Genomic DNA, 14,719 nt, shown 5'->3' with positions numbered 1-14,719 from the left:
GAGCAAGAGCTGTGGGATCTCACCATTCGAAACGCTGATATAGATGCATATATATCAAAGTTTAGCGAGTTGTCATTACTGTGCCCTGGCATGATTTCGTTTGAAGGAAAGAAGATCGAACGATTCATCTGGGGACTGACCTCCCCAATTCAAGGAAATGTGATCTCTGTAAAACCTGAAACGTTCAACAACACCAAGAGATTGGCCATGAAGCTGTACGACCATAACAACAAAAAGGGTGAGAAGCCAGCAGAAATCAAGGGCAAGAAAGAGAATGACAACAAGAAAGGGAAGAACAATAAGAGGAAAGGACGACAAGGCTCGGAATCAGCAAAGAAGCAACAAACGATGGCGGTCAATGATGCAACCACTCAAGTACCCTTCACACCACATGCTCCATCCTCAGCTAATCCCAGTGTTCCTAGGCAGTATTATGGGAATCTCCCAAAGTGCAACAAGTGCAACTACCACTACAACGATGAATGCAGGGAAATGCATTGCACCAGTTGCAATCGGAAGGTTCACACTGCAAAGTATTGGAGGACCAATCCTCCCCAAAATCAATCGCAAGGAAGCAACAACAACAACGACAACTGCAACAACAACACCAACAATAGCAGCAACAACACAGGATCAAGCCCCACCTGCTATGGATATGGGAAGACTGGGCATATCCGTCTCGACTGCCCCAACACCAACAACCCTTGGAACACAGGAACAGGAAGAGTGCTAGCAATGGGTCAGGGAGAAGCGGTTCAGGATTCCACTATTGTTACTGGTACGTTTCCCCTAAACCACACCTATGCATGCATCTTATTTGATACCGGAGCAGAAAGGAGCTTTGTGAGCAATAAATCCAAACACTTGTTAAATCAACAACCCCAGAAGCTTAATGAAACCTTCACGGTGGAAATGGCTAATGGGAAGACGGAATCCACTGGGGAAATCTATATCGGATGTACCCTAACCTTAAATCATCACGTCGTTTAAATAAACATAATGCCTGTTCCCATTAGGAGTTTTGATGTGATTATTGGCATGGATTGGTTAAGCCCCCACCATGCTGAAATTATGTGTCACGAGAAGGCCGTTTGCCTTCATATCCCAAACCACGAAACCCTAGTTATTTACGGAGACAAACCCAGTACGAACCTTCGTCTTATCTCGTGCATTAAGGCGCAGAAGCACCTACGAAAGAAAGACTTGACGTTCCTAGCTCACATAGTAGACAAATCCAAGAAAGAGGTCAAAATTCAAGACATTCCAGTAGCTCGTGAATTCCCAGATGTCTTTCCTGATGATCTTCCGGGGATACCCCCAGAAAGACAAGTCGAGTTTCGAATCGACCTTGTACCAGGACCTACCCCTATCGGCAAATCGCCCTACAGATGGGCTCCTACAGAGATGCAAGAGTTGTCCAGTCAACTCAGTGAGCTTTTGGATAAAGTATTCATTCGACCCAGTTTCTCACCTTGGGAGCTCCAGTTCTCTTTGTTAAGAAGAAAGATGGTACATTCAGGATGTGTATCGACTACATAGAACTTAATAAACTTACTGTCAAAAACCGATATCCACTTCCACGAATCGACGACCTATTCGACCAGCTCCAAGGATCTAGTTACTTCTCAAAGACAGATTTGCGATCCAGATACCACCAACTCAAGGTCCGGGAGGAGGATATTCCAAAAACCGCCTTCCGAACTCGTTACGGACATTATGAATTCGTCATAATGCCCTTCAGTCTAACGAATGCTCCTGCCGCATTCATAGACCTAATGAATCGAATCTACCGACATTTTCTTTATAATTTCATAATCGTTTTCATCGATGATATCCTAGTATATTCCCGAAGCGCAGGAGAACACGGCCAACATCTTCGACAAATCCTAGAAACCCCGCGAACCGAAAAGTAGTACGCAAAACTCTCCAAGTGCGAGTTTTGGCTCCAAAGCGTGAACTTTTTGGGTCATGTTGTTAGTCAGGAAGGAATACATGTGGATCCTTCTAAGGTCAAAGCCATCAAAGGATGGGCAATCCCAACAACACCCACATAAATTCGTCAATTTATGGGTCTCGCAGGCTAATACAAAAGATTCATCCAGAACTTCTCTAAGACTGCCAAGCCACATACCTCGCTTACACAAAAAGGTGTACCCTTTGTATGGACGGACAAGCAGGAAGCCGCGTTTCGATCTTTGAAGCAAGCACTCTGCAGTGCGCCAGTGCTATCACTACCCGAAGGAATAGAAGACTTCATAGTCTACTGCGATGCGTCAAATCAGGGTTTAGGTTGTGTACTCAAGCAACGTGGAAAGGGGATAGCTTATGCGTCCCGATAGCTAAAGAAACACGAAGTGAATTATACGACCCACGATCTGGAACTGGGAACAGTGGTCTTCGCCCTGAAAATTTGGAGACACTACCTATACGGTACCAAGTGCACTATCTTCACTGACCACAAGAGTCTTCAGCACATCTTGAATCAAAAGGAGCTAAACATGAGGCAACGAGGTGTTGGATTAATGTCTAAGTCCATAACTATAATTGGTAAGACTTGACCCGACCCGGTATGGTCCATTTGGGTTGCATGGCATCATGCACTTGGATAAACTATAATGAGAGAAATAAGACACTTATGGTTATTAATATATAATAAGTTCTATTATATTAATAATATGAATAATAAGATTATTTAATTAGTATTGATCAAGAATTAATCTAGGATTAATTAAGTGATCAAAAGAAGACTAATTAAATATATGGGTTGATTGTGTAAATCATCCATACTTGTATAGTGGGCTAATGCTCCATGGATAATCAAGTTGGGCTAAAACCCATAGGATGGTCCATGGATGCTCCATGGTGTATTTGAACCCATGGATCCAAGGAAATGGAAAGTCATGACAATTAGGGTTCACCCTAATTGTAACACTATATAAAGATCTTATTCTTGACCAAAATCGGCCACTAGTGTGAGTAATAGAAGGGCTAGCCGATTTCATGAGTGTAGAATTCTCTCAAGTTATTCCAATTGGTGTTGTGTGATCCATTTGAGGTGTTACACTTGGGGCACTAGGCACTCAAGCTTCATGAAGACTTTCTAAATAAAAGAGGTATGTATTCTATCTTGTTATATTGATAGTTTTGTATGCTAGATTAGGATAATACCTTGGAAGTTCTTATTTGCATGTATAATAGAGAAAACATAGATCCAAGGTATTTAGGGTTGCATGTACACTTAGGAGTGTTAGAATGCTCAAAACCCAACAATGGTATCAGAGACAGGTTTGTTTTCTTGTTATACTTGCAAAAGTAGCTGAAAAATCGAATTTTGATGTTGTCTGCCCTACAGACTCGCCGAGTCCAAGGCAAAATGCATCCAACTCGCCGATTTGGTTCGTGCACTCGACGAGTTGGACCCCCAGACAGCATAAATTTGACCTTTTTGGCTGGAATTGGACTAGGAACATTACCCTAAGATGTTTTTGAACTTATAAACTTGTTTTTGATGTGGTAATGTTCATGCTAATCCAATTTCAAAGATAATTGTCAATAGATTCATGTTTTGTATTAGTTTAAGGTTGAGACTAATTACATGAAAAAGTTTGATTTGAATTATCTTGTTCTTATGAGTTGCTTAGATTAATAGAAAAGTTTAGTGAAATAGTTGTTTTCAATCCAAATTAATCTAAGAGGTGATTCTAAAATGTGTGTTTGTAACTTGTCCTCAATTTATATGAAAAGTCACATTTAAGTTTTATAAAACTCATTATAGTTGGCAAAGGTTACAAAAATGAAGAGTCTAGTTCTAATTAAATGGTGTTATGATTTCATAATTTGTCCTCAATTTATGGAGGACCAAGAGTCTCTTCATTAAAAGAAAGTGTAACCTTAATTAATTCCATAAGTTATAAAATAAAGGAAAAAGTTAATTCTTTTATTAGTTTAAAGTCTTCCATAACTTGTCCTCAAGTTATGGAACTTGAAGAGTTTTTGGATTATAACTACTGTAAACACATAAGTTATGGAATTAATTTGTTTTGAATAGTTTCAAAACTTGCCCTCAAGTTTTGGAATTTGTAAAGTTTTCTCTTATGAATACTTTAATTCCAAGTTAGCCCTTAGAATTTTAAAGAGTTAAAATTCAACCCTTATACTTTATAATATTATAAGTTAATAATATATATATATATATATATATATATATATATATATATATATATATGTATATATGTATAAGAGTAAAGTCAGTCTTATTGCTAGTACGCCTCATTCACGAAGCCGGTGTATAAGGTGGGTATAAGGTTGTTGCCTATAAAATGGCAACTTAATGGGTGTGCACTCTCACCCACCGCTTGCTTGACTGGTGGAGGGTCGTTAGCCGAACGGGTTTGACAGGACTAGAATTCTCCCTTCATTAAAAGTATTAATGATAAATACTAAGTAACTAAACTCTTAATAATACCCAATCTTAGTTACTTCGGAAAATGTGAATAAGGTGCTAATCCATGAAATTACACTTTGCACTTTGTTTAAGTCGGTTAGTGGAGTGTGTGTGGTTAACCGACACACTAACTCGTATTTAACAAGGTAGGTAAAGGGTAACTTAATGTTTATCATAGTATCGATGGAGCGTGTGTGGTTAACCGGCGCATCGATTGAGGGGTAAACACTTAAGGGTACCAAGTAATTTGCATGGTTACTTCACACCTTGTTTTAAGATCCTCGGCATCCCAGTCACAAAACCTGAAGGGCACACTCGAGATTGAAACATGCCATTGAACAGTTCAATGAATCTCAAAAGATCTAGGAGTTTCAAAACCAATTAAAACCTAATAATACATTTCGTTTATCTTGGTGGAAATTGGTGAATCGTCATTCACCTACCTTCAAATATTTTATAGCTTGGATTACGGCATACCTCTTCTAAGTTATAAAATAGTTTGTTGGGTCCTAGTCTTAATATTTCATATTGGGTGTCATATTAAGGACTTAAGATCAACTATCTTGAATATCTCCCAAAAGATGTCTGGTTTAGACATTTATGATCTTCCCAAATCTCTTGAAACAAGCTTTCCTAAACGAAGATGATGTCCCATGGAAATCATCCTTCTTTCACCTCCTCCAATTATTCTCCCTAACCCACAAGTTCAAGGTCACTCAATCCCTATTGGCAAGGCAAGGTCTAGGTGTGATCACATCTTGGAGATGTAGTCACATATTGACAAGCCGAGAGAGTTGGGTGTCAAAGTCTTGAGAAAGTTGGTGGTTCAATCACTTTCCAAGTCACATAGTGAGTTCCTTTGGGACACCTATGAAACAGACTATGACAAGACCCTTAATGATCTTATCTATTTGCTAAGATCAACTTCCTAAAACTCTATGGACATTGACAATGATGACATTAGATATCCAGTAAAGCTCTCTCTTCCCAATGGAAAGGGATCGGCCATAGTCAACTGGGTTGACCAAATGGTAAAGAGAAAAGCTAAGTCTGTGATAGTCCCGTGTACCATTATGAAAGGGTCCATATGTTTATATTGCCAAAGGAAGGGGCATTGGTTGCGAAGCTGCCAAATTTACCTAAGGATGTTAAAGTCAATAAGTTTGACTCTACTTAAGGTAAAGTCCACTATCTAACTCTGTTAAGTTTCTATTATGAGATTCTTGATACATGATGTGACTGGGTCACATGGTGATGTTTTAAGAATCAAAGAAAAGTGAAGAAACTTAAAGAAAAAATATGCTGAATCTGATCGCATAAATGGATTTCTATCGCGTAGTTTGAAGATCAGATTCTTGAGCTACTTCTTAGGAGTTATGAGATATTTCTTAGGAATAGATAACCACAAGTTTTCATATGGATTGTAAGGATAAGTTTTTCTACAAAGTTTTAAAATAAAAGAAAATTTTAGATTTTATTTATTTTAAAATATCCTTACAATGGCATTTGAGGAAAAATTGTTGCCTATATGATTCCATTAATTGCAAGAGTGGAAATATGAAATTGATTCTTTCTTTTGTGGTAATGTCTAGATTTACCAAATAAGGAAAGATTCTCATCAACCAAGTTTCAATTGGACCGGAACTTGAAATCATGCAAGTTGTATAGCATGATGAATGAGAACTTTCAAGTATTGGAAAATTAAGACTAATTACTCGTTCACATGGATGTGTGAGTCAAGTAAAGGACTAAGGGATCGAGCACACATTCTTGTGCACTGATTAAGTCCACCACAAAAGATTGATAAGACTATTCGTCATAGCTTACTAAAGCTCAGTAAATATGGTTATACTTACAAGCTTAAGTGTAACTCTGAGACATTGGAAAAGGTTCCAATGTAAGGCAGAGCGAATAAGAAGGATCAACTTAGGCAGAAGGATAAAAGTTTCTCAAATCTGAAAAGATGGGAGAGTACTTTAGTATCAATTTTTGTGATCATCTTAATGATTAAGAAACCATAGCACAATTAGTTCTCTAAGGAAATCTTAGTGCATTCTTATGACTAAGAAGAGGAACTTGAATTGTTGAAATGGTTAAATCCAAAAGATGAGTCATACTTCGTTCCAATACAAGTCTTAGAGTCATACTCCAAGATTGTAACTTGAGTGACATGTCTTAAAGAAGGTTTAAAACACTTGTCAAATGTAAGAGTAAAAGTTTTTCTACTGTTGTACATTTGAAATTGGTATGTTGTGATGTTTTGGATAAAACAAAGACCAACTAAGGCCAATTGTGTGAAGTGTTTGTCTTGATTAGAATCCACACTATCTATTGAATATCTGACAAGAAAGTCTTATATGTCAAGAGGACAGTGGTTTACCGGCACACTAACCTAGACTTGTGTGGTTTACCGGCACACTAACCTAGACTTGTGAGAAGTGGCAAAAAGGTCTAACCATTATGATTACGGCATCCCTTTTCTTAATTGTCTAGACACACAAGTGTGCTATCTAAGGGAAGGTCTATGATTTTAATAAAGTTTTATCAAAACAATCTAGTATCAGAAATCTGAACTTTGGTAAGAAAGTCAGCTGATTTCTGAGTACATGTCAAAGCTAGTGGGAGCATAAATGTTATGCTAATAATCATCATGTTAGTGGTAGCATGATAATTATGATAAGTATTGCAAGTTAGCAATGTTAATTATAGAAAACAAAAGTTTCAATTGGGAAAGAGTTGTTTTGCTATAATTAAGGGAGAGGAAATTATACTTCATCTCAAATCTATAAGCTTAGATCGTGAGGTTTTCATCATTTAGTCAAGGATATATATGAATTTCATGTTGGAATGGCTCAACATAAGGAAATTTTGTATATGAGTCCATTATTTGCGTTCTAAAATTCGATTATGATTATGGCATCCCTTTGCATAATCTGAATTATGAGAACTTGGCAAATTGAAATGGAAATGTTATAGCAAAAGACTGGTTTAGTCTTTATGTGAGACATCATGAATCGATTCCTATATGCTTCGGGTATAGGATCGATTACATGTGCTATATTCATCCTTTCTAAATTTTTCCAAATGCCTGGGGCGTTAAGAAGGGAAAAGGTTTAGAACTGGATATGACTAAAAGGATTAAACAATTGTCGAGGACAATCTAAGGTTTACCAAAGATTGGGTGCTCGAGGACAGTTGGAAGTATAGTGATAATTTTGGAAGGACCATATTGACATAATCTTTAAGGAGGCAACTCCTGTTCAGAAGTGATAGTCAAAATGGAATATGGAAATGTTTCAAAGTTAGAAATTATTCAAAATGTGTAAGATTAGGACACTTAATGCAAGAAGGATGTTTCTAAGGACCTGATCTCCTTTGGAATACTATGTAATGATTGTTGTCAAGTCTTTCTGACTTTGTGCATAATCATTACAAGAGGATCAATGCATATAAGTTTAGAATCTAACAGATTTCAGTAAATGACATGAATTTGGAATTCTTGTACTTGCAGTAAGGATTTGGGAGTGTGAAAAGAGAATCATTGAAGTTATGTTCAATGGATCTAGTTCACAAAGTAAAGATCACAGACAAACATAGTATGCATACTTGGTGTATAGCATGACTAGTGTTTAGAAAACATAGTGTACATGCTTGGAGCATGGGACAACTATTGTTTTAAATTCAAGAATAAAGTTGATAGCTGAAACAGTATACAATGAATAATGTGTAATCATATGGTGATAAATAAAAGGTGTTTTATTATGTTCATAGGTTTTGATACCATATTGGATTCAGTTATTATTGTGTTTCATTTTGCATGTTTTGACTTCCAGAATAAACTAGGTTATTCTTCCGGAATGACTAAGTTATTCAAACCATCCACAGTCGGTCATATGTTGGAAGTAGATATGAATTAAGACTGTCATGGGTTGGCTTGTAGAGGTCTAAGGTGTTGGACAAAGGGCTACAACACTCATGAGTGCTCATAAGTTCTGAGTATTGGATTCAACCCGCACTCATTGGAATCACTTCATGGATTTTATCACGAGTGATCATGAGACGATAATATCTTATATTCTTCAAACCTAGAGATATGAGTTGTTACTATGAGTTGGTTGTACATTGATTGCACGAAAACGCATTTGGTAACTCGGTGCTATAAAACTGGTCTTTGTGTATGATTCAACAAGTAGTAGAACAAGCCATATGAGTCGAAGTTTATCCATTCCTTTTACCTTCAGGATAAAAGCGATATCTGTGGGCCCCTCGATGATTTGATGATGACAAATGGAAGTGCTCGGCCGAGCCAGGACTGATTTGATTTGTTCAATTAGTCAGTCGTCATAAATCGGAAATCGGGAAACAACAAATGGACAGAGAGAATGATTATAATCCATGTCTCAGTCCATATGATATCTTGTTGGGTTGAAGATTTGCTCAAGTGTTGCGTCTTTGGGCTCGACTGTTTATTTATTTTATTTGTATTCCGGTTTGGGCCTGTCCAACCGAGAGCCCATTATGTTTAATAAATAAGTATATGCTTGCATGCATATTAGGTTAACGATAATTCTAGAACGTAACGATAGTATTACATATTTCTTTGATCGTTCTTGTAACCTACCAATCCTCTACAGTTGATGTTCTTAATCGAGCTCTTCTGAGGATTCTGTTTAATCATTCGACACGTTTGATTCACTCTTGTCTCGTTCTTATTTTCGTGTTCTTACAGTTTTATATTTACTTACCTGTTTGAGATCTAATCGATCTTCATAGATTAAAGGTTTTAAATCTCATCAATTGGTATCAGAGCAGGAGACTGTGTAATCGATACACATCTTTTCTGTGAAAAGGTTTCAATTAGGGTTTTTCCGCAACTACCGATAATTATTGAGCTGTCATCTCATTATTGACGTATCTTGATATTTATTGTTTTGCCCTAATCTGCTTTATTACAGGTCTGATCTTTGAACAGGTTTTTCGATCATAATGGACGAGTCGCAATCAAATCCAATCAATATTTCTAACAACATCGGTTCAACCACGAAGATTCCAATCCTATATACCCATGACTATGAAGTCTGGGCGCATCACTTCGAAGACTACGTGATAGGATCTGAGGATAATGGATACCTCATATGGGAAGCTATCATTAATGGACCTTTCTCTCATTCTGCAACGTCCAGGATTATTAAGACTCAAAAGGAGTACAATGATCTGCTGAAGGATGTTAAAGATATTGCACAAAATGAAAAGGACAAATTCCAGTGCAATATCAAGGCGTTAAGGTTGATCAGATTCGCCCTTCAGTCCGACACCTTCAGGTTGGTCAGCTCATGCACGACGGCAAAGGAAGTTTGGGATAGACTTCGCGAACTGTATTCTACAGACGAGGATCTTGAACATTCTATCCAAACCTTGCTCTTATCTGAGTTTGGAGAATTCAGGAAAGGAGCCGAAGAACCTATGACCCAGACGTTCGATCGCTTCAATCATCTTCTCAGCAAGATGATCAAACATGACATCGAAAGGAAGCTTATCAAGCAGAAGGTTATGTTCTTAAATGGTCTGAGGTCTGAATGGAGAGCAGTGGTGTCTACAGTCAAAGCCCATGAGCAGTTTAAATCATACTCTTTGGCGAAACTAGTGGGTATTCTCAAATCCCAAGAGAAGATTGTGCTGCAGGAGAAGAACGTTGTTTCAAGCCTTGGTTCGTTGGCCCTCCTATCAAAAAGTAAAGCTGTGATGGAGGATGAAGACCTCAACTTGGAGGAATATGACCTCACGTCTGAGGATTATGCTATGATGGTGTCCAATCCCAAGAGGTTCATAAAGAAGAGATTCCCCAGCAATAAAAACCGAAACTGGCAGGGGAGTTACAGTTCAGAAAAGGTTAACAATGAACCGAAGGTTGAGGAGCCCAAGAAGGAACCGAAGGTGGATGGTGATTCTGGAGTAAGCTGTTACTACTGTGGTGGGAAAAACCACTATGCTAAAGATTGTGTCCTTAAGAAGATGGCTGAAAAGGATGATGAAAAGGATGAGGAAGCCATGCTGCAGAAAAAGCTCGATGAGATGAGAAAGAAGAAGTCTACCGCTAACCCTTCCATGAATGCTCTTATTGTGCAGGGTTCGATTGCTGATGATGAGTTCGGTAGCATGGAAGTTTGGTCTACCGACTTAGAAGACGATGAAGTGAGGAAGCCTACTCATGGAAAGGCTTATGTGGCAAAGGAGGAGAGCAGTGGAGGAAGATGCTTCATGGTGTCTGATGTATCTTAGATGAGGGGATACAACACTGATGGTGGAAGCGATGAACCAAAGGGGCAGGAGGACATGTGCTTTACGGCCAAACTACTCAGCCAGCAGTTCAATGAGCTTGATGAACTGATAAAGAAGGTACAATCGGTTTTCATTTCATTTAAAGTACCACAATCCTCATATGAGAAAGAACTAAAAAACGTTAATACACGAATTTCTCATCTAGATAGTAGCTTAACTCAAACTCGAGTCACCAATTCTAACCTAACTGATCAATTAAGCAGGGTGTCTTCGAAGAGTGAGGAGCGGCGGATGTGGATCGAGTTGAAGGAGTCGGAATTAGTTAAAATAAAAGACGAAAACATTTATTTACAAAGAGACAATTTAAAGTTGTTAAAACAGCGGAATGTTTTTTGTTTAATTGCAAAACGTCTGTATTCTAATATTACTCAGCTTCACTTGGACTGTGAAATAGGCCAAAAGATCCATCGCATGATTTTGCCCTTCCTTGAGTTTAAGGAGGATGAGATCGATGCTGAAGCCTATAATTGTGAGAGTGTGATATCGTCTGGTGATATCAATCCGACCTACATGTATGGATTGGACAAAATTGAGTCCTTCACTAAATCCAAGGACCACAAGGACATGCTTAAAAACCTTTTAGATGAAAATGATAGACTTAAACTGAGAACCGAAACCATACAAAAATTTGACTCTTTAAACGCCAACGTAAGCTGAGAAAACAAAATTGATGTTGAAAATGCATCTGAGCTTAACGAGGACGACAACATGAGTGAAATTTCTGTAGAGGACACGGTTGACTGCTCAGAATTTGTTAAAAGCGAACCTGAAAACCACAAGAATCTTATTTCTGAAAATTCAGTGGAGTTCGCTCGATTGTCCCAACAAAAGTCCCCGATCTTAGCAGAAAAAGCAGTTGTGTATCAAAAGGTCAGGACCACTCCAAATCAAGTATACAAGGTAACTGGAGTAACCGAACATCAGACGGCTGAACTCACAGCTATTGTAAACGAAGACAATGCTGATGGCTGTGATGAGTACTTCTGGTCAGCTCCAATAGATAATGCAAATGAAACGGTGGGCTTATCTGAAAGGACGTCCTGGATGAGTAAAGGTAGATACATACCTGAACCCTTGAATAAGCCAGATAATTTCGATGAGCCAAGCACCAGTGGTACGAAAGACATTCCTCAGGAGGATGAAAGTTCGGCAAAAGAAGACATTGCCGCTACTTCCTCAGTTCAAAGTGAAACTCCTACAGATCAAAATGAACCTGCCAAGGAGAAACCGAAAATGAAGGCTAATATTCATCATCAACCGAAGCAGATGAGGAATAAGAAACGTGAAAGGAACCAAAGATACAGGAAGAATCTCTCTGAAAGGAGGCAATTCTGGAAATCCCAGAATGCATACTTCTCACATCAAGACAAGAATCTGAAGTATGAAAACAATCCTGTCGAAAAGCCTAAGAGCCACAATAACCGAAAGCCAAGGTTCGGTTCACAAGAGAATACCAACCGAAAGCAAAGGTTCGGTTCTAAGAACGATTCCAACCGAATGCAAAGGTTCGGTTCTGAAGTCAAAAGAGAACAAAACTCTAAGGTCAGTCCCTCCAATGATCAAAAGCAAAAGGGTCACCTAGAGTCTCCAGCCAAGAAGTCCTCTCAATCCAAACCCACTCCTTCTAGTTCATCTAATTCTTCTACTTCTACCAACTCATCTCTATCTTGCTCTAAAGCTGATTTTGTTCATTCTTCTCGAAAATCTCATTTATCGGCTGAACGAAAGGGCAAACGGAAGGTTTCTTAATCCACACCAGAGTCTAAACCGAACGCATCCAATCCTAATAAAATAAAAGTTTTTACCATTAAAAAGAAAGATGAAACAACACTCATAAAACGAACATATCTTGTTGACATCTCTCTTACTGTTCCCGTTCCCATGAAAAGCTCACGTGGACCCAAGAAACTTTGGGTTCCTAAATCTGCTTAATTTTTTCAGGTTATAAGTGACGAACAGTTCGACGAAGAATGGTACATTGATAGTGGCTGCTCACGTCACATGACAGGGAGGAAAGAGGAGCTCAGGGAATATAGATCTCTTGCAAATGGTGGCAATGTCAAGTTTGGAAATAACTCTTTCGGCACCATAAAGGGATACGATATGATAACAAATGGTGACTTTACTATAAGGAAGGTGGCTTATGTGGAAGGACTCCAACACAACCTCATCAGTGTATCTCAGCTTGTTGGAGGTACAGGTCTCAAAGTCTCATTCGATGATGAAGGTTCTAAAATGTTTCCTCTAAACCTTAAACCCATCAAAGGAAACCCAGCTATATGCCTGTTATCAAAAGCTCAATCTGACGAAAGCTGGTTGTGGCACCGAAGACTCTCTCATCTCAACTTTAAAGATATCAACCGACTTGTCACTGGAGGTCATGATAGGGGCCTTCCATTGCTCAAGTTCGACAGAGATCATTTGTGTGCTGCATGCGAAATGGGGAAGCAGAGTCGTCAAAGTCATCCATCTGTAATTAACACAAAAGTTGTTGAACCACTCGAATTACTTCATATTGATTTGTGTGGTCCTTCATCTATCGAAAGCATCGGTGGTAGCAAGTATATCCTTGTTATTGTTGATGACTTTTCACGATTTACATGGGTGTTCTTTCTAAAGCTCAAATCTGAAGCGACTCATAAGTTGAAAGTGTTTATCAAGCAAATTGAAGTACAGCTCAAGAAGTTCGTTCGCAACATCAGGAGCGACAATGGTCTGGAATTCAAGAACAGAGAGTTTGAAGAATTTCTAGCAGAAAAGGTAATAAGTCACAACTTCTCAGCTCCTTACACACCTCAACAGAACGGAATAGTCGAAAGACGAAACCGATCTTTGTGTGAAGCTGCCCGAACTATGCTAAGTTTCGCTTCCTTACCTCTTTATTTTTGGGCTGATGCTATTTCTGCTGCTTGTTTTACACAGAACAGGTCCTATCTCAACAAGCGATTCACGCTCACACCTTATGAGATACTAAACAACAGAAAGCCCAATGTGAAATTTTTCCATGTGTTCGGCTCACGGTGTTTCATCTTTAACTCTAAAGAACACCGCAACAAGTTCGATGTCAAAGCCGACGAGGGAATCTTTCTGGGCTACTCTCTCACATCCAAGGCATACAGGGTCCTAAACAAGCGTTCGAGAAAAATTGAAGAGACATATTATGTGACCTTTGACGATAGCTATGTCAAAAAGCTACAGGCCAAAGAAGACACCGCTGGGGAAATCTTTCCTCAAACTGGCCAAGTCACAGTCTCGATCGCTAATCTATACGAAAAATTTCTGGAACTCTTTGATGAACTAGAGAAAGCTTCTCTCTCAGAAGCAGGTGCAGCAGACAACAAGGTTGACCACATGAAGCAGATTGTCGAAGAAGCTGCAAGGAGAATGAATGAAGGAGGATCGACTTCTAATAAACCTCCATTCAACGATGCTTCTGTCGAGGGGGAGACAAGCTCACATGTCGAGGGGGAGCCAAGCTCACATGTTGAGGGGGAGCCAAGTTCTACAACTGCAACCGAAGGTGCTTCTCCAACCGAAGGTGCTTCAACGCCTGAAAGTCCAGCACCACAAGAAACCTCTGAACCTCAAGTTTCTCAAAGCTCATCAATCGAGGGGGAGCATGATGATATGACGCTTGTTTACGATAGCCAATCCGAGCCAGAAGAAATGATCAATGCTGAACTAGACCCTACCTTTGATCCAAGCTATCCTCCTCTTACCAAATGGACCAGAGATCATCCTATCTCTCAAGTGGTTGGCGATGTCTCTGAGAAGGTTCTGACCCGATCACAACTGAAGGCAAAACAGACATCCTTATTTTCAAAGGTTGAGTTTTGTATGTTTAACTCATTTGTATCAAAAGTTGAACCAAAGACAGTTAACACTGCCCTCGATCACTTTGATTGGGTTCAAGCAATGCAAGACGAACTAAACGAA

This window comes from Lactuca sativa, chromosome 2 (assembly GCF_002870075.4).
Source record: "Lactuca sativa cultivar Salinas chromosome 2, Lsat_Salinas_v11, whole genome shotgun sequence".
NCBI classification, from domain to species: Eukaryota; Viridiplantae; Streptophyta; class Magnoliopsida; order Asterales; family Asteraceae; genus Lactuca; species Lactuca sativa.
The sequence above is the reverse complement of the archived record's forward strand: the minus strand, read 5'-3'. Positions refer to the sequence as shown.